Below are 19145 nucleotides of genomic sequence, written 5' to 3'. Positions count from 1 at the left end.
TGGTCTGAAATGTGTGTTCTTTTTTGTTTTGTTCTACCCCACCGCTTGTGTTCCTTTTTGCTTTAATCGTTTCGCTGTTCTTTTCATGTAACACACTCATACACAAACACACAGCCATTGGGTTGGCTTTATTGCGCCAAAGAGTACAACGTACCCATTTCCCGGCACCGAACCGGCCCGAACACGAAACCCCACCATCAAGGCGGAACGACCTTGAAGTGCTTTTTCCGCCGACACACGACGGCCCAAAACGCGGATGGGAATGGAAAAGTGGTTCCAGTTCTCTTTCCAACACACGCGCGCACACACACGATCACGATCGACCATGACGAAATAAATCGACCAGTGACCGCGTAGCATAAGCCAACTGGGGTGGGAAGTCGGCCCGCTCCAAAGCCGGTGGGTAAATTGCCAACCCAGGAAATAATGATCGAATAATTGCTCTGTCACTCCGTCATCGTTTCAAGGTGCAATTTCCAACCGTCGTCGAAGCCTGTTCGTTCCACGTCCGAACGTCATTGCACAACCGACGCATGATAATGCAGCATACATAGCCCACTCCCCAATGGAACACGGCCTGGCAGGCACATGATACCTTTTGTCTTAAGCTCACATTCCACATCGGCCCGACTCGAGATATGCGTCCCAGACAGCTGTACGCATACGGGGCACAGCAACATGTGACTTGGCGGTACAGTTTCTCCAACAGTTGTATAGTGTCGTGCGTGGGAGGAAGGTGGCGTCTTGTACTCTACCACACATAGCGATTATCGACAATGTGTTCCGTGAGAACATGCTAAGAAGGTCCAGACTGTTTTAGACGCACGCACATGGAGCTGGCCCACTGCACTACAAATCTGACGACGATTGGGTTTCTTTCTTCTCTTGCTCGCGAGTGTGTGTGTGTGTCTGAAACAATGATCGTGTAATCTATTGTTGATTGCTATTGACTTTACGCCTGCAGGACGGAGGACGGAAGGCTGCAGGGCGTCGCCGAGTAAACGTGGAATGATTGACTTCATTACGCACATAGCAATTTACATCGCTTATGAGTCATAGAGCTGCAGCTGCGATGTAATCTTCTTCGTTGCTTTTTACGTTTGTTGCAGTAAGTCTGTTCTGAGTATTGGAAAAAAGATGAAACAATCTGGTACAGTTGTACAATTGAACAATTTTATCTTGATATTTTGATTGTTCTGCAAGATTGGAGGTGAATCATCTTTATGTTTCTCAAGATTCCGAAGACAGCGTGCGCTATCTTTCAATTTTTCAATAATGCTAAAGCCTGTGTTGACCTCTGCAATTTAAGAAATACCTTTAGGTCTTAAAACCCTGAAGTTATGATTCAGAATATTTTATGATGGTCTTCACAATAGTTTGGATACGGAACAATATGACTGATAATCAAACCAATATCAGGTTTGGAAGATCCGACGGATTTATTAATATCGATGGACTCCCGTGAGTAGTTAAGGCTAGTTAAAACACTACAGACAATAAGAAAACTTAATATGGAAAGAATCTCGGAGTAAAAAAGGCATAACTATGTACATCTTGTCTTGCTTTGTACATCATCAACACAGGTCACATTAATTCTGTCTGCCACAGTTTTCCACGAACAATCGATTGGATTTGCTGCCATGTTAAGCTTTGTAATGTTCGATGAGATGCTATCCACATCCATACTTGAAATACAATTCATTCTCACGTCAAGATCAAGGGATGGAACTGAGACTAACGATAAATCCAGCTGTGAGAGATTATTACCTGTTATCCACAGATCTCTTAAGCTTGTGGGGTAATGTGGACTATTAAGCATTATCGTTGTTAAGTTGTTGAAGGACACGTCCAGCGTAACTAACCTTTTCAATTTTGCAAAGCTGTCTATGGCTACGTTTTGAATCCGATTTGTTCTTATGCTGAGAAGAGTTAAACTATTTACATTATCCAAACAGGCTGGCACTGTGGTTAACTCATTGTAGTCCATCTCTAATGAAGTCATATTTGGCACATTCCATCCACAAAAGTCAATCGATGTTAGTTTATTTTTCGATAAAAGCAGCTGTAATGATGCCGTTGATTCAAATCTACCCAACACTGCTTCTATTCTATTCTGTTTAACTTCCAACATTTGAATTTTACCAAAATGATTAAAAATCTCCATGTTGAGTGTTGTCAGTAAATTATTCGGTAATGCTAAAATTTGCAAGGAATCATAAACGCTACACCGTTTCGTTGAACTGTTAATAATAAAGCGTATTCGGTTGGCGGCGAAATTTAACACTTGCAGCTGAGAAAGATCGCAAAACTTAGACATATCTAATGCATCCACCAGGCAACGTTCCACTGCAATGTTTACCGACGCTCTTAAATTGCTTATCGATTCGGGAATCATGACAAGCTTAGAATCACTCACGCTAAACACTGTGATTGCATTGCGTGCATCTATCTGGATGCTTCTTACACTGGTTTGTATAACAGAATAGCTGGAAACGTTCATCTGCCCCGGAATGCTGATCCACCTTAATACAGGTGATTGGATTATGTCCACGTTTTTGACGTGTCTGCGAATGGCGTGAAAGAAGTAACCTTCCACTTTCTCGAGCAAAACATTTTGATACCGCACGCTTTTCACGTCGCTTGGGATGTATTGGTTCACAAAAAAATCATCGATCGATTGAATATCTTCAATATCGCATACAATTTCTTTACTGCAAACCAGACGCACGGAATAGACACATTGCACAACTAAGAGCACAGACAGTAAACTGCAAATATATTTTAAAGTGTAGTTGATGAATTTGAGAATCAAACGGGGAATATTGCAAACCTGTTCACATGGGAAGTTATCAGCGCCATTGGAAACGAGTATTATATTACGCTGCCTATGAAACTACGTCAAAGAAGACTGAACCTTATTTTGTTTATAGCTATGGATCATATCCTCGCCTCTACTTTATAATAACTGACCTAACGAGATTTAAATCGATTTTAAAGTGTGACATATGTGTGGCATGTGACAGTAAAGTTTAAATTAAGGAAATTTCAATTTTGTTGACTTTATTGTAACCGATTAAAAGAACATTTGTATCCGAGGTAATTGCGTGTGATCCTTACATGTTGAAGTTGAATCGCCTTGAACTAAATTGAAAGTGTTCTGAAATCATATAGGGACTCCCCTAGCTGTAATTCAATAAAAGAGCAAAGATCTGATCGATTGTCTGATCAGTTTAAAATGACAATAAGCACATGTTATAAGGTAATTCCTTTGGTATTACTAATCATAAATTAAACAGACTACAATCGATCGAATCCAACTAGATTAAACATATTACACATGAATTGTTACTGTGACAAGTGGATTGTAAAAAAAAATCACTAAGTATTTAAAGAAATTTTTATTCATGGATACTAGTTAGTTCATAATACCATTTAAATCGCGCAAAGGTCCGTCAGTACAGAAACTACGACTGCTCTACATACTTCCAGCTTCACAGAATGTCCATCAAGTACTCCCGCATAGAAAAGGCATTATATGAGCTACTTTCAACTAGAAACAGTTCTCGTCCAAGTTCTGTGTTCTCGTTACTGTTGGCCTACATTAAAACCCGCACTGAACTGCAAACGGAGACAGTCTGTATCCCTAATTTCCCCCCCAGAAACAAGAACAGCTTCTGCCATTTCTAATGAGCAAGCAATACGTCATTTTACGATTCGAAACAAAGCCGACAACCGTCATCTCGTTGCAAGAACTCGTTCACCAACTTGACCTACTACCACTGCAAACCAGCCCGATCCGAGGGTGCAATCGTCAAAATTAACAAACATATACCCATACCCATCCCCCCATGCCACCATTACACGACCACCGTGTATACTGCGTACTGGTGCCATCGTTCTCCGAGGTCGGGACGACTTTCGCGCAATGATGCTAATGGGATGCAGATTTTCAATGGTGTTGCTTCTGTCGGGCTGCACACGTGAACACAGTCAACACAGAACGGTGCGAAGTGTTGCACACACCGGTGCAGTTAAGTGCTCAAAATTCAAGGCAAGTGAGAAACATTTTAATGATCATCACCAACCGGCCCAGAGAGTTTGCAGTCGTGTGAGTGTGCTGGACACATAGGGTGGGTAAAGTTGGATGAACTTTGGTGCGTGTTTTCTTTCTGTCATATTATATAGAATGTTTCCGGTTTGTTCGTTGGGGAATTTATGTCTTAATTTTGTATACGACAAGAGTTCTGGGGCGTTGGTTAAATACAATATGAAATTACCAACATGTCCAATCGCCTTTACAGAAAAGTTCACTTTACCTTGCTAGTCCACTCACACCAAATGACGCAGTTGCAAACAAAACAAACGAAAAAAGGCTTTATCTCTCCCTGGCTCCCACCATCACTGCGCACCACTTTTGACGAAAAGAAGAGCAAAATTATGCACCAGACCGGTGGGGAGCCGGAAAGAGCCAACCTGCTGAAGCGGGGCAACAGTTCAGCACCACCGAAGCAACACATCACCACACTCAAGTTGACCTCGAGCCAATTCACCGAGACACCCGGGTGTTGAAAACCGGCATTCCAAAACTGCAAGCAAAACGGAGAGGGGGCTGGTTCGAAGCTTTCGTAAGCATCGCTGACCGGTATAGCCTTCCTCCGGTTGCACATCTTTCGGGGCAATTGTTCCCGGCCCGGCCGGACACCCATCGGATGGCCCTGAGGCGCTCGGTGGCGATTTTTCAACCGGTTTGACCATTTTGCACACAACAGGAGGGGTCTGCGTGCTTCTCACCACTTGTTTTTGGTTTGACCTTCACGGTGGTGCCCTACCCATTGGTGGAGCAAAGAGACCGCTGATACAGTGAGGCAGATAATGCAGGACACAATTTGCATAAGTATGCTGTTTGTTGAAAGGTGTTCACGCTCTATAAAATTTGTTTTTAGTTGAAAAACATCAGCAGGAAGTCTTGGTTAGTCTTTGTTGAGGATTGAAGTATTGAATTAAGAGTTTTGTGAGGCAAAAGTTTAAATGGCAAAATACACGGCTGAAATTAAATGCATCGCAATAGATCAGTGGTTAAGTTCTTGTTCTTCTTGACTGGAGGTTGTGGGTTCTAATCTAGTCTGGATACTTGAATTATATTGAAAAAAAACAAACTTATTCCTATTCTACTGTGTAGGATTCGTGTTGGATTCGTGTTGTTAGAATAACAATCTTTATGAACGGAATTGATTGTTCATATTACGCCCAGTTTTGCAAATCGAAATATATATCTCAATTTTCAGAATATCCACCAATAGACCGCATGTATAATGAATCTCCTCGGTCACAACATGCATCCGTGATTCCATTTAGGGTTCGATAAGATCATGCTCCATTATAGTAAACCACGGTAGCGAAACCACCGTCGGCCGATCTCTACTACATTGATTGATTCCACATCCCCCACACATATGCTAGTGAGTGGATTGTGTGAACATGGCTACTACACTGCGCCCACTTGAACACACATTGACCGATGCCACGACCAGTCGCTGCTCTCCTTCTCACCCATTTAGTTTGACCTTCAGCCGAATGCCAGGTTGACCAGATTCAGAACGACCCTACAACAACACACTGCCCCGGCAAATTGATGCTGATCAACTTCAATCACTACTACTTCTTCTTCGCTGCTTGGTGGTGTGTTTGTTGCCCCATGATTATTAGTATCATGCACCCGAGCACCCACAGCTCTGTTAAGCTTTTGTACATATCAAGAACATCTTACCCCACACCGCTACGCCCTACGGACAATCAATCAACATGGCAGAACACAGTGTGACCGCACCCCTCCAGTGTACAGTGCACGAAACCTTCCGCTGTCTCATTTTGCAACACAGAAGATAAACAAGGCTTCGGTACAGTTTCATCGACGTGTTCCTCCCGCGCGAGTGCATTCGCGAGGGACAAAGCTGTGCATCGGCGTAACATGACATTTCTCCCCGCGCCCTCCTTTGGCTTCGATGTAGAGACGGAGGAAATGATCACTACACAATGCCGTACAACAAATGGACTTAACCGCACCGGCGCACATACCATCGATTGTCACATTCAGCGAGGCAGAGGGTTGAACAGTGCAACAGACATGGGTGTGTGCGTGGGAAGGGCATGAAGGGGCTTGTTATGAATCGTGATGAATGTCGGATTGCTCATCGAACGTTCCGAAGCGTTGGGGAAAAAGGCCACACCCATCAGGGTGGGAGCATTCAATACGGCTCTAAACGCGCGGGACAATAAAACTTTTACACCACATTCTGTTCAAATGATCATGCAAGGGAGACGATCGAACATGCGGGCACAACATAAGTTGATTAAATTTTGTATGGACAGTTAAAGTTTAATCAACATTAATAGAGAACTTGCATCATTGTATTATAAGCTGCAAAAATTTTAAAAATAGCAATCCTCAATTCCAATCAATTGATTGATTAATTGACAGTTTCAACAATTATAAAGCGGTTAAGTAACAAAAGGAGCACAAAGATATAATTGCACAATTTCTTCCCAGTTTCTGTGTCAACCAACACAACCCAAAACATGATCGCTCCTTCTCTCCGTCCTCTGATTGATGTAATCTAATGAAAAGTTTTAATCATTTTCCCTACTCACACCTCCTATGAGGTAACGCGCAAATGGGGGAAAACTTACTGTTTTTCTCCTCTCTCTCTCTTTCTCTGTCTCTCTGCAGCTGTTCGATAATCATCAAAGCAAATCGAACGGTTAATTATAACAAAAATATATACTCTTTTTGGACCTTCGTGGGTGCAGCGCTACGTAACGTTACGCCTGGCGCGAAAGGTAGGTCCGAGACCGTCCAATCAATTAGCTTGCACCAGCGTCGTTAAAACATTTGGACGGATTTTTCATCATTAAAACTGAGCTTGGAATAGAGAGCCTGAACATACACCATGCAATTGAGCTTATAATAAATGCAAAACGAGAGAAAATATGTATTCTTACCTTGGCGGTTTGATGAAGTTTCCGTTTTCCGTCCGGGAGAATGTTTCCGCTCGCAGCCGATTTGGGCCACACAAACACACCGATTCTTTCACAGTTCTTCAGAGCCGCTTTAAATTGCACCACCCACGGTCGAGAGGGTGGGTGGAAAATTATACCAAATTAAGCCAAAAAAAATTAAAAAAAAAAAAAAACACTCCGCCTTCACACACTGGAACAATCTAACGCATGCAGAACACGGTTGGGAAATTACACAAAACAGAAGAGAAGAATAAAATACACGTGCACACACACACGTACGCCCACCACTACTACTGCCCTGCACTATTCTGGGTGGTTTTTCATTTGGGCGTTTTTCCACACTACACTAGGGGAAAGAGGCGAAGGAGGGTGGAGCCCAAGCCTACATTTATCAATTACACTTTGTATTTTTCCATGCACACCTCACAATCACAATACACGTATACACGTACTTGAGCACTATTGGTGCAGGCTCTTCACGGCCCAACCCAAGTGGCAAAAACGCACCCCCAACGTAACCACGGACTCGAACGAACACTCCTATATGCCGCACACACACCTGCACACACTCTTAAAACTCCCGTTGGCCTCGATTGGAGCGCAGGTTGGCACAACCGTCGTCGGCTGGTGGTGCGTTTTCCATTCGGCCGATTCCGATATTTCACACTTCACCGCTATTGATCCGTGCGGGGCTAGGTACGGGCTCGACAGGCCTGCATCTGCCAGGTGGCCACAAAACACTACCAACTACACAACCCGGCACTACCACCACTACTACTGCTCTCTCGTCGCTGCACTGTTTAGTCTTCTGTAGTGTAACCAACGAGGAATAAAAAAAAGAATAAATGAAAAACCATCGTAGCGTTGTGGTTCGGTGTGGAAGGAAAAACCCCATAAACTGGTGAAGATTTTGCTTGGTCTAAAAACCAGGCGCCGTGAAGAAGCCACTTCTTCCACCGTTCTACAGCAGTTCTTCTTTCCCTGGAGGGATTCACCACAGAACGAGACGATCGCACGTTCAACCGAAGCTAAAGAGAATCAATTCGAGGGTTTTATGCTTTGCCTGTTGCCTTCCATCAAGCTCAAGCCCTTTTGCAAACTAGCCGGCAATGAAGACGTCACCGGCGAACCGGAACCACACCGACAGACACACTGCCCCTGCGCTGTAGGAAAGAGTGCCTGCGAAAGGAACCTTTACCGTAGCTGGGCTTTGGCCAGAAGAAAGAGCAAAACAACAAAACACCGAAAGCACACGTGCACGTGGTGGGGAAATCTGGGTTACAAGCCGGGGTTCGCCAGGGGGAATGGCAAACTGATTCACTTTTCAAAATAACAGTGATTTTTTTTAGGAATTAAATGTTACCACCCGACCCTCACCGCGAGGTTTGATGAGTGTGGGTGTGAGTGGGAGCAGCACGGTTTTTTTGCTGGGCACTTTTTTGTTACATTTGTGTGCACTGAAATCTTCCAAGAAACACAACTAACGTCATTCGCGCGAAGGAGGGTTCATATGGGCGAATCAGCAACAGCAGCAAGAGCAGCAGCAGCACCAACAAACGGCATCAGTACACACAACACAGCACCAACATCAACACTTTCTTACCGACGCTTTTCCCTTTATTATTATTTTGATTTTAATCTAAGCGGCGCCCGCGTATCGCGCAAAAATTGATGCGAATTGAAATTTAATTAGCAACAACATACATACACATTTCTATTCGTACGCGCGAACGCTAGTGGCTTTAATGCATGATTGCGTTGGATGGAGCTGTTGATGTTGCTGTTTTTTACTGTTATTGGCATGCAAATACGCATAAGGGTGTACGTTTTGGCGCCGGGAGAGGGTTTCGGGGGTGAGAAACTAGGTTCGAAATTTTATTGGACGTGTTGTAAATCAATTTATGCTGATGTATGTGTTGTTCTCGCTCGAAGATATCATTCCATTTCGAATTCGCTGCAGGTTCTGTGGAAGAAGCAAAGGGAGAAAAACAAACAAACATTAGTACAAACATTTTTGTGGAGAGATTCAAGATGTGTGTAGCGCGTTCAAGAGATCTTGGAATTGTGTTTAAGCCTAGCCAAAGCTTCATTTGGGTACAGGAGATCTTACATTTAGTTTTAATCTTCCCAAGACATTAACGCACCGAACCATGATGATTCATTAATCATGTTGCCCACTCGTAACTCTTTTCGCTTTCAACAGTTAATTCAATTTTAAATTATCAACCATCCCCAAACCCCATCCATCTCGATATAATCGCAGACGCAAAATTATGCCCACAGGTTATGCAACCGCACACACACACACACAAAGGTTGCATCTTCTTCCCAGGGCTACCGGATGATTTCGGCACACAAATCTAACTTTCCGGCCCAACTGATCATCCCGTGACCACCGTAGCTCATTAGAAAGCCACCGTGCACCCGATTAATGGCGACTAAAACGCAAAACTCCTCGCTAGAGGAACCGATTTCATTCGGTTTCGCATACCTAATAATGGCCAAAAACTCACAAACGCAAACCATGTTCGTTGCATGTCCAGTAGCAACAGTGCCTCACGAGCAGTTGTGTTAGTCGACCAACAGCACACAAAAAAATGTTAAAATTTTATTATGTTTTCCTTTCTGTGTTCGACTTCGGCGGCCCTCTTCTCCGCCCGCCGCACAAAGCTCTCGAGCAAAACGTTAAAGCATCGTTTATAAAACGCACACTTTTTGTGCGTCTTGCCAACAAACCGAAAAGCGAATGATCACGATGAAAAACAAGCTACGTCAGGAGAAATTTTCCACCCAAAGTCGTGTGCTGTACGTCAGCGTGCGGTCCGCGGTCCGTCAACCTGCCAGCTGCTAATAACTGCTCGTTTTAACTCATTGACCTACCGCTGCGACCGCGGTTTCTTCCCGCCACACACGATCGCAAAGCGGTGTGGCATGCCGCGGGGCTCGTGTGTTAGAGAAACAACGCATCGTCTGGATGGGGGGAGTTTGGAGTTGGAACTGTTTCAAGTGGTACTGCTGCCACTGCGCTGCTCTGATGTGTGCGTCAAACTGTGGCACGCTTTTTGTAGCATAGCAAACATGCTTCATCGGCAAGTTTTGGCCCCGATCGCGACCGCGACCATGAAAATATGGCTGATGGCGTGAGCGTGTTTGTGTGCTCACAGTGCGGTATCGTTGCCTTATATTTCACCTATCATCGTCGATAGCTGCTGCAGCACTGTACTCGTTAAGCACTGTTTTGCTTAAGTTGTTTATAAATGACAATTCATTAATAGCCGCAGCATAAATCAGAGATTGCCTCTCCTGAACATCATGTTCGCAAGCGATTTGTTATGCCAGCTTGAGTGGACTACCACCCCTCTTCCGATACGATAAACGTGCGATAGCGTGCTATCTCAACAACCCGCGACATCAAGTCTGTCTGGCCGATGAGGCGCTGGAAGTTTGCGTGACGACTGAACGCCGACCGACCGGTTTGATCGATAGGACCAAACGCGTAGCGAAAACGGAACTGCCAAGCCATTTGTCGCCACTGTCGTGTGTCGTGTGGTATATGGTTTTATTTGTTTTAGAGAGCGCATTCTCGCGATTAGCTAGCTTGTAGATGGCGAAAATTAGACACAAAGCGGGTTGTTTTAGGGGGCGGGAGGAGGAGAGTTGTTGTGGTAATAGATTGGATAAATTTCAACACGACACGGTACCCACTTGAGAATGATCGATTTTTCATCTGTGTATACAGACTGTTCGAGGAGTAACATGAATTGATGAAATGAGTCTAGTCTTGTGGGATTAAACAGTGAGTAACTTCCCGTACCTGTTGGAGTCGGAAGATATATGAGCGGAATTTCAGGATTTTTTTATTTACAAACTAAAGGTTATAAATTTTTCAATATGATCAAGTATTTCCAAGATTTAAATTTCATTATTGAGATTAGATATTTTGTACATCTTGAACAGCAACTCCGAATCACGAGAACCGAGTTATAGACGACATCCTAGCATGTCTCTCTCCATTTTACCATCTGATCCAACGTGATCGTTAAGACGACACGATCAGACTGAATACTTTCAAACTAGCTTCACAAAGTTCAGTTCTACGACATAAAAGATCGTGTGCGATCGTGGTTCCTAGGCTTTCTTTAGCTAGCAAAGCAGTAAGAAAAGAACCACAATTCTTGGCTCATTACTACAGTTGGAGGAGGATGAATGCTCCCGGCACTTTCAACACCGGCGCTACAGACCCAAGAACTCGCGGGTTGATTAAGATCTTCATTCTTCCGTTCGCTTCATTTCAACACGCAAGAACGCTCCAACAAAATGGCGATTGCCCAGACTCAGTTTCACCTCATTTCCCTGCTAGAAAAGTGGTGTACGCTTCAACTGTACCATTGCTTTGGCTGCAAAAAAAAAACCACACACAAACACAACATAAATCGAACGGTCTCTTCTTGCCTGCCTTTGCTACTTCTTCTGCCGGCAGTACAGCGGGCCAACTTCTACGGGCCATCCCCGACGGGGCTCCATTCTTTTTCTGATGGTTCCGCTCCAACAACGATCCAGAGTGCATCTTTACGCTTTGCGGGGCCCGCCAGTGTGCTCCCCATTTAATGTAGCATAGGCCCGATCACTGCTTGATGCTTAAAAGGTATCTTTCAAACTGAATGGGACCTTGGAGTTTGCGTGAGTAAACGATACACTTTGTCGGCGACCACAAAAATGGCGTCGTGCGATGGGATGAGTCAAAACCCCAAAACCACAGTCTTACACGGAGGGTTAAGTATCGTGCAATTGCTATCGTTAGTCATAAACTATGCGGCGAAATGGGTATCGAAAGCTACCAATGCATGATGAAAAGGCTGCTGCTTGATGTATGTTTTGAAATTATTTATATAACATTTGTTTAGTTTATCAAATTTACAAACAGTTACTGTTAGTGTCGGCGATTTGATAATCAATATTTGCCATTTTATTGCAGCAATGAAGTAGAGCAGTCAAATGTAGGTCTACATCAATCAATCGGAAGAAGATATCCCACTTCAAGAAATGTAATACATCACCAACCATCACAAAACTAGTTCATTGAAAACGCGTTGGAGGCGCCACAAACCAGAAACAACCTTAACCACCGGAGCCAGCGAGAGGCGTCAGAGGTAAAATCCGTTCAATTACTCCTACGACTTTATTTCAACTTCAGCCGCTTTGAAGACTCATCCACAGTACCGCTAGTTACAACATCCCACTACTACCACCATTTTCTTCATGACATTTACGATGGCAGCGCATTAACACCGTAGAGGTGTTGGCCATCGATTCCTGGATCAGAGCCACGAAGCCTCGCGCCACTCGACGCATCCACCGGGACACAAAACGTTTAAATTCGAATGTACTACCTTCATTCATCGACCGGAGAGAAACACTGGTCCGCCCGGAAAAGTGGGTCACTGACGAGAACGTGGGCGGCATTGAAGCGTCTTCTACCGTCTTCTTCGTGTGTGTGTGAGTGTGAAAGAACTGGCTTCAAAGCACCAAAGGTTCCCGTGGCAGAAGAACACAACGTTTGCCATTCGAAGGTGTAATTCCAACTATACCCCAAAGCCACCCCTAAAACGCCCCAGACACAAGTAAAAGCAGCAAAACGGCACTCGGCAAACGTAAGCAAGACCTCCAGAACCTCACAGAGCAATCTCTGGACCGCGATTCTCTCCAAAAGCGTCTGAGCTGCCCCCATCCGAAACGACGATGAGAGCGCTTTGCAAATGGAACCAGCAAAACCTGGAGGCGACTTCTTGCCCATAACCGGTTTTGGTGGACGCTGTTGCTGCTGCTGTTGCTGCTTCGAGCAAGTTTTCACCCAAACCAGAGACCCAAGAAAGTCTCCCGCATTACAGTTTTGTTTTCCCCCTTTTTCCCTTTACTCGTACCTAGCTCAGAGCGGCCCACCCCATAGGGGCTCTGGCTGCAGGTTATTGAACTGGATTTATAAGCGTATTAAAGGCACCCAAAGGTTGATATGCGGCGGAGCATCTGCTCGAGGCTTTGCGACTTCGATTTTGCACACACGGTACAGTGGCGGGGTACGTCATCGCCGTGGGTTTTAGTGTCAGAGTTCCAAACAAGTTCCAGGCCTGAGGCGGAAACCGGAGACAAGCCCTAGAAATAAGAGGGGAAAAAACACCACACGTACCACACACCGCGGGCATTTTCTATAATGCTTTTTCACCTGAACGCGGATTAGCTGTCCTTTCATTTACTATGGGACAAAAAGAAGACGTTCATTAGAAGGAAAAAAGCTGGTGAATACAACATTCCGCAGTCAACGCCAAAGGTCCGCAAAAGCCAACAGAACTTCAACACAACCCAGGCTGTGGCGGAAGGGGATTTGTGGCGTTACGGGACACATAACCTTACCCCTGCGTGCACTGCGGCGTTGCCTAGGCGAAGGGCAAAGTGTAAACAAACACCCGTAGCAACCCGTACGGAAAAGGGGTCCGACTCGATGGTGTTTTGGGTTTGCTTTTGGGAACTGAGGTGTGGGACGCGTACGGTACCTGCCGATGGAATTATGCTGAGAGCATGAATGAGAATGAGAACTCCGGGGGCAGGTGGAAAGCGCAGGAAAATATCGATAAATGCCGGCACAGCAGGTTGAGCACAGGCGTTGTGAAGGTTGAACACACTCGGAGCAGCAGAAAGGGTTTGAAGGGGTTCCGTTTTTTGCTGCCTGATTTATGAGATTTATATTGTTGAACCTCTGCTTTTCGGCAGGTGCTTGGGTTATATAGTTTTATGCCTTTAAAAGCGTCGCTTCCTGCCCTTGTGTGGCGAATGTCACCGGGAATCATGAATGACAAGCCGAAGGGTTTGGGTGCCTGTTTTTGTCCTAGGTTTGCTATTTTGTTGCTAGCTCTTTATTCCAATTTGTTAAACAACTTAATTACATTGTCTAGACAATTTTTTAAAAATCATTCATTCTTCGCTTGAATTATGTTGTGCCATACGGTTAAGAGTTTATTGAAAGCAACATTCTCAAAATCAACCATTGGAGCATGTTTGTATACTGCAAACACTCTTTAAATCCTGCCCAGCATGCCCATAAGCCGCTCATTCTTACGGCCCAACTTAAGCCAACAATGCGATAGAATGTTTCATTTGTTTACCAAACGTGAAGCCGTAGAAAAAGCGTACGCCACAGTTCAGCATTCCTCCCTGCCAGCTCACCAAATAAACACACACACACACATGTTAACCCTTTTGCAGCCGATTCAGCCAATTTAAGCGTTCAATGACTCTCACAATGGTTGCATACTGTAACGAGAGAGGAGTTTTTTTTGTGCTCCTCACCCGGAAGAAGCTAGTAAACATCGATAAGTGCACGATCGGGAATGTAAATTTTCCTCAACGGGCAACAATGTGTCTCGAAACAACACACAGGCACAATCTTCACTTACTAAGCGTTCGCGATGCCAATTATCATGACAATCACTTCCCTCGCGCACGGCTTCAAGCCCGGCGCATTCTTCAACCGAACAGTTTGATGGGCCTTAGACTGATGGTTCAATGCAAGTGCGCCCTCTTGGGGTTGGGAAAACAACAGTACCAGTACTGGAAAAGTAGCATCCTTTCGTGCAACGTTCGAGAGTTTCAAAGAGATGAAGCTAAAAGGTTAAATTGGCACCATTTTGGTCAGCCATATTAAGCCAAGGCTCTTGTGAATAGATGTTCAATAGTGTGTGGTGAAGTTTTGCACATTTCAACAGCAGTTAGCTTCTCAAGTGCCGTTGGAACAGTGCAACTTGCAGCCCGAACCTACCCTCGTGAGGTGTTGATGAGCGTTCCGTTCGCAACAGTTTACTGTTTGCATTTATTTCCCTATTTCATTAGCCGTCTTTACAGCTTCTTTCTATTTCCATGCCAATGCAAATTGCAAACTAGCGGCAATAAAACGTAATTGCTAATCGAAGGTGCATGTTTGTACGTGGGGATGGGGATGGTACGATAGCAAGCAAATGGTGAACATTTTGACAGCGATAAGAGATACCACCGTACACCATCATCAGAGCTTGAATAACTTGTATCGATTAGTATCTTACAGCTGAAGCAAAAAAAGCCGTACCACATATAATAAAGCAGACTCAATTCCATTTCTCCTGGCCATATAAAGTGGTCAAACGTGTTCGCACGCCCCTCTTCTTCTGCTGACAACAAGATGATGGTGTTTTACGGGGGCAAAGTAACATACTTTTAATAGTTGGGTGAAAATGTGTGACATTTATATGGCAATTGACGACAAGAGTAGTGTGTTTTAGTAACGGTGAAAAACACCTTCCTCCCTACCGTTCCCAAACTAGATTCGATCGCACGGTCTACATTGTAACGGCATCAGCACATGGCGCGACACCACACGGTCGTTGTTATTGCGGAGCTGTTAAATGTATTTTTAAGCTCACTGTCACTTGCATGTTATGTTTTAATTTCCAATAAAAACGTGATATTTCAGCGTGTTAGAGTATTAATCGTACTGTTTTGTCATTTGAAAAGGGCTTAAACACGTTAATGAACACCCTCCAAATGATGATTATGAAACACTTATGGTTTATTTACACTTTAATCGTCCCACATCCAGTTCAAGTGCAGAACATCGCACCTCTCCATTCTTTGCGGAAACAAAACACTCACAAACACACCCTCGTTCGGAAAACAATTACGTGTTTCGAGTGTTTGACGTGTGTCGAGCCGAAGAAAAACCGGGTGAGCCGAAAAGGCAAACAAACCTTCCGCCTTACGCCCTTCCGTCTCAATGGCACAATGCTCATACTGCACGGCAACAACTCGGCGGCCTGTTACTCATCCCATTAAAACGAACTGCTGCTGCTGTTGCTGCTACTCTTTAGTGAAGCAAAATATGGTCTCCCATCAGGCATGCAATCTTGCACATAATGAACTCCCTTTTCCAACCTCCCAGCATCATCCTCTCCCCGAGACCCTAAGCTGTGAGCTCTCTATCGGCACGACGAAAATTGCAACCGCGCCAGTAACGAAACAAAACGAACAGTGGAGGAAAAAACCTCTCAAACGATAGCACACATGCTGCACATTAACCGTTCGATAATGTTCGAACAGTGCTGTACGGTGTGCTGTAGGGTTGTGGGTGGAATATCCATCCACCGGATCGGGACAGTGCAGTGCGCATTCGACCGGATGGTCTCCTGCCTGCCCTTTTCCCGACAGTGCGCACATCACCATCACCACGCTATCGCAAACGCACCGAGCTGGAAACATCTTGCCACGAACGTGTGCGGATGGCACTCGCGAGCCGCGTGTACCCTAAGCACACGCGGGCGTGGTGATGGCGGGGCGGTGAAATCATAAACGTTTCCATCTGCCCTGCAACCATGGAGCATGGAGCTCGCGCGTACATGCAGCATGCACTTGTTTAGCTACCGTACGTGATAAGCGGAGCCGCTCTGGCGCTGCGAACAATGCAATTCATTAACCGGTAAGCGATCTGGTAGCTTCAGTAGATCCGTATTGGAAAACGCAGATTGTTTCCACCATACGAGCTCTGTTCGCTAATCGCTTCAAGGAGGGTGAGATGAAAAATCGTACAGAGATGCGTGGACGCATATGCACACGAAACACGCTGTCTTGCTACCATAAAGCCCCCATGCCTTGAGGTAGCGCTTGCAGTGGTCGCGAGGTAATTTTCACCAAATCTTCTCTCCACTGACTCAAGACGTGTTGGCAAGACGCGAGAAAATGTAACAGCTTGTACAACCTCCGAACGACGAAAAATGTTGTTAAGTGGTAGATGTGTGTGTTTGTCTGTGTATGGATCAATTTCACTTTAAAGCTTCAAGTAGCACGGATCCGCACATCTTAACCAACCCGCTGTCTAGGTGGCAACGGTTTACCAGTGCGATAATTGAAAGTTTGGCCATGATGTGTTTTGCACCGAACATGCGGAATGATGTTGCATAAACCTGCGCGCTCTTCTGTACTGAGTGAGATGTTGTCTTTAGTGGGTGGTGTGTGGGTCGTCGTTTTTGCAATTCCTGCCGGAAAAGTCCGCGAGTGAGCAAAGCAGCCACTTTCGCAGCCAGTGGCATTGTGAAAATGGTCCAAAAAGATGTTGTTCAAGTGGAGCAGCTAGAGGTTGCGGAATGAGATTGAATCAATTAAAGGCACAATCAAAACACAAGGACAGTGTTGAATATTGATCAACGATGAGAAGCGTGTGCCAGATGAGATTTACTAGCGATGGGAGTGGTCTATTGAGATCTACTAGACTGATCATTTTGGAAATTCAGAAATATCTCTCCATGGATCTTAGATCTATCTTACTTCTTGCAAGAAATATCTAAAATAACATTACTGTCTGGAATGTCAAGTGTATTTTCATTGACGTTTCCTCGCCACAGACATTCAGAAACACTTTAGCACTGATAAAGAGTCAAATCGATGTGTAGATTCTATGTTCTCCAAACTTCAAACAGCCCATAGTACTAGTGTTGTAGTATTGCTTCTAATTCTGATTCTGAATGATTATTCTGAGTCTGAAATCTATCATCATCGGCAGTTCTGGACGACGACCTTGGCTGAAACACATATTCAGATACAGGAACTAAACATACTCAATATTGAGTCAAGTGGGATCAAGAACATATGTGGGTAAAAGCATTACAAATAGTTAGATAATCCCAATTTCTATTAAATTTATTCGATAATCTTGTACTCTTCTCCAGTTCTAAAAGTCCCTAATTTTCAAATTAAGGCTTAGAGACATAGGAAACTGATGGAATTATTGATATTCTATTCAGTACTTTTAGAACTATTTAGCTCCTATAGGAACTTTCATGCCTACTGAAAACATAGAACAAAGAAGATGTATTCATAACAGCCATAGTATGTATATGTTTCTATTCCAAAATGCTGTATATCTTCAAATCCATCAAACTAAAATACCAAACAAGCACTTGAATTGAAGTTCTCATAATCAGTTATCTATTCCAAACGGACACATACAATCTACGCCAACTTGACGGAGTATCGCTTCCTCCGCAAATCCCTCACCCTAGTCCCCTGTACAGCCAGAGATACGAGCACGTGACAAAATGGTTAAACACTGGCAAAGTGCTCTGACAACACGCCATACACTGAGCACAGCATCTTCTCGGACATTTTGACACAATGGAAAGAAGTGTAGCGAAATTGGCTCGGAATATGCCCGTACAGTTCATCCGTGCACGTTATCTTTGCATATTATCACAAAGCTGTGCTACCTTTTGCTCCACCAGCAGAGTTTCTACAGCTTCACCTTGCCACCATTCCAATCTACAGACCATCTTTTGCCATCATATACCCACGCTATCACCGCACAGCGTTGGTGCAGGCACTCGTGATAAAATGCATGCTTCCAACGGCATGTGTGTTTGTGTGTTTGCACATCTCATCTCGTGTGCACCTTTTCCTTCCACTATCTTCCTCACTCACCTGTCCGCAATACATACCCGGACGCAACAATGCCCGTTTAGCGAGCACACAGAAATAGAAAGAAAAAAAGCATACACTTCCCAACCAACTGTCTAACCTAAAAAAGCAGCTCATACACGATGCAATTGGGCAGCGAAGCTTAACGTCGGCACACTGATGGCCGGCACGCTATCACACTTCCAGCTCCCGCACAGAACGTTGGCCGCTGGAGAGCGTCGCATGAAAAATGCATACCGTTTACTTCCGAGTTCTTTTATCACCCATCACCAGTGCTTTTATTTGCCTTCTTCGTCCAAAGGGTTTGTCCCTCGCGTTCGTTCTAATGCCTTTCACATTCGCTTATCACATCGAGGCTGGGGCTGGAGTGACGTGCGATGTTGAAGCTAGCATAAGTTACTTCTTCCTAGTGCTCTTCATCTTTTATAGCGCCACGGTGCAATATCTCGTTACGAGGCAAAAGCAAACCTTCCGGACAAAAATTCTATAGAACCTTGGCTTCCAACCGACTGCTCGACACAAGCAGCCTTCTCTTCTTTTGCTTCTTTTGTATCTCTTCCGGGAGCTGGAGCTGTGTGATGCAGCTCCGGTCAGTGATGCAGAATAATTTCCTTAGTACGCTTTTCTTCGGCTACTACTTG

The 19145-nt window shown here is 44.6% G+C and overlaps 1 protein-coding gene across 1 annotated transcript in view; it reads right to left on the bottom strand.

Moving 5' to 3' along the window:
* The window catches only part of LOC120899761 (serine-rich adhesin for platelets), a 61139-nt gene that overhangs the window by 30645 nt on the left and 11349 nt on the right, over nucleotides 1-19145 (bottom strand). The window contains exon 2 of the mRNA XM_040305954.1: nucleotides 7000-7825. The gene's annotated coding sequence lies outside the window, so the exon portion shown is untranslated. The remainder of the gene's footprint in view (nucleotides 1-6999; nucleotides 7826-19145) is intronic.

The sequence above is a fragment of the Anopheles arabiensis genome, chromosome 3 (assembly GCF_016920715.1).
Source record: "Anopheles arabiensis isolate DONGOLA chromosome 3, AaraD3, whole genome shotgun sequence".
Taxonomy (NCBI): domain Eukaryota; kingdom Metazoa; phylum Arthropoda; class Insecta; order Diptera; family Culicidae; genus Anopheles; species Anopheles arabiensis.
The sequence above is the reverse complement of the archived record's forward strand: the minus strand, read 5'-3'. Positions and strand labels throughout refer to the sequence as shown.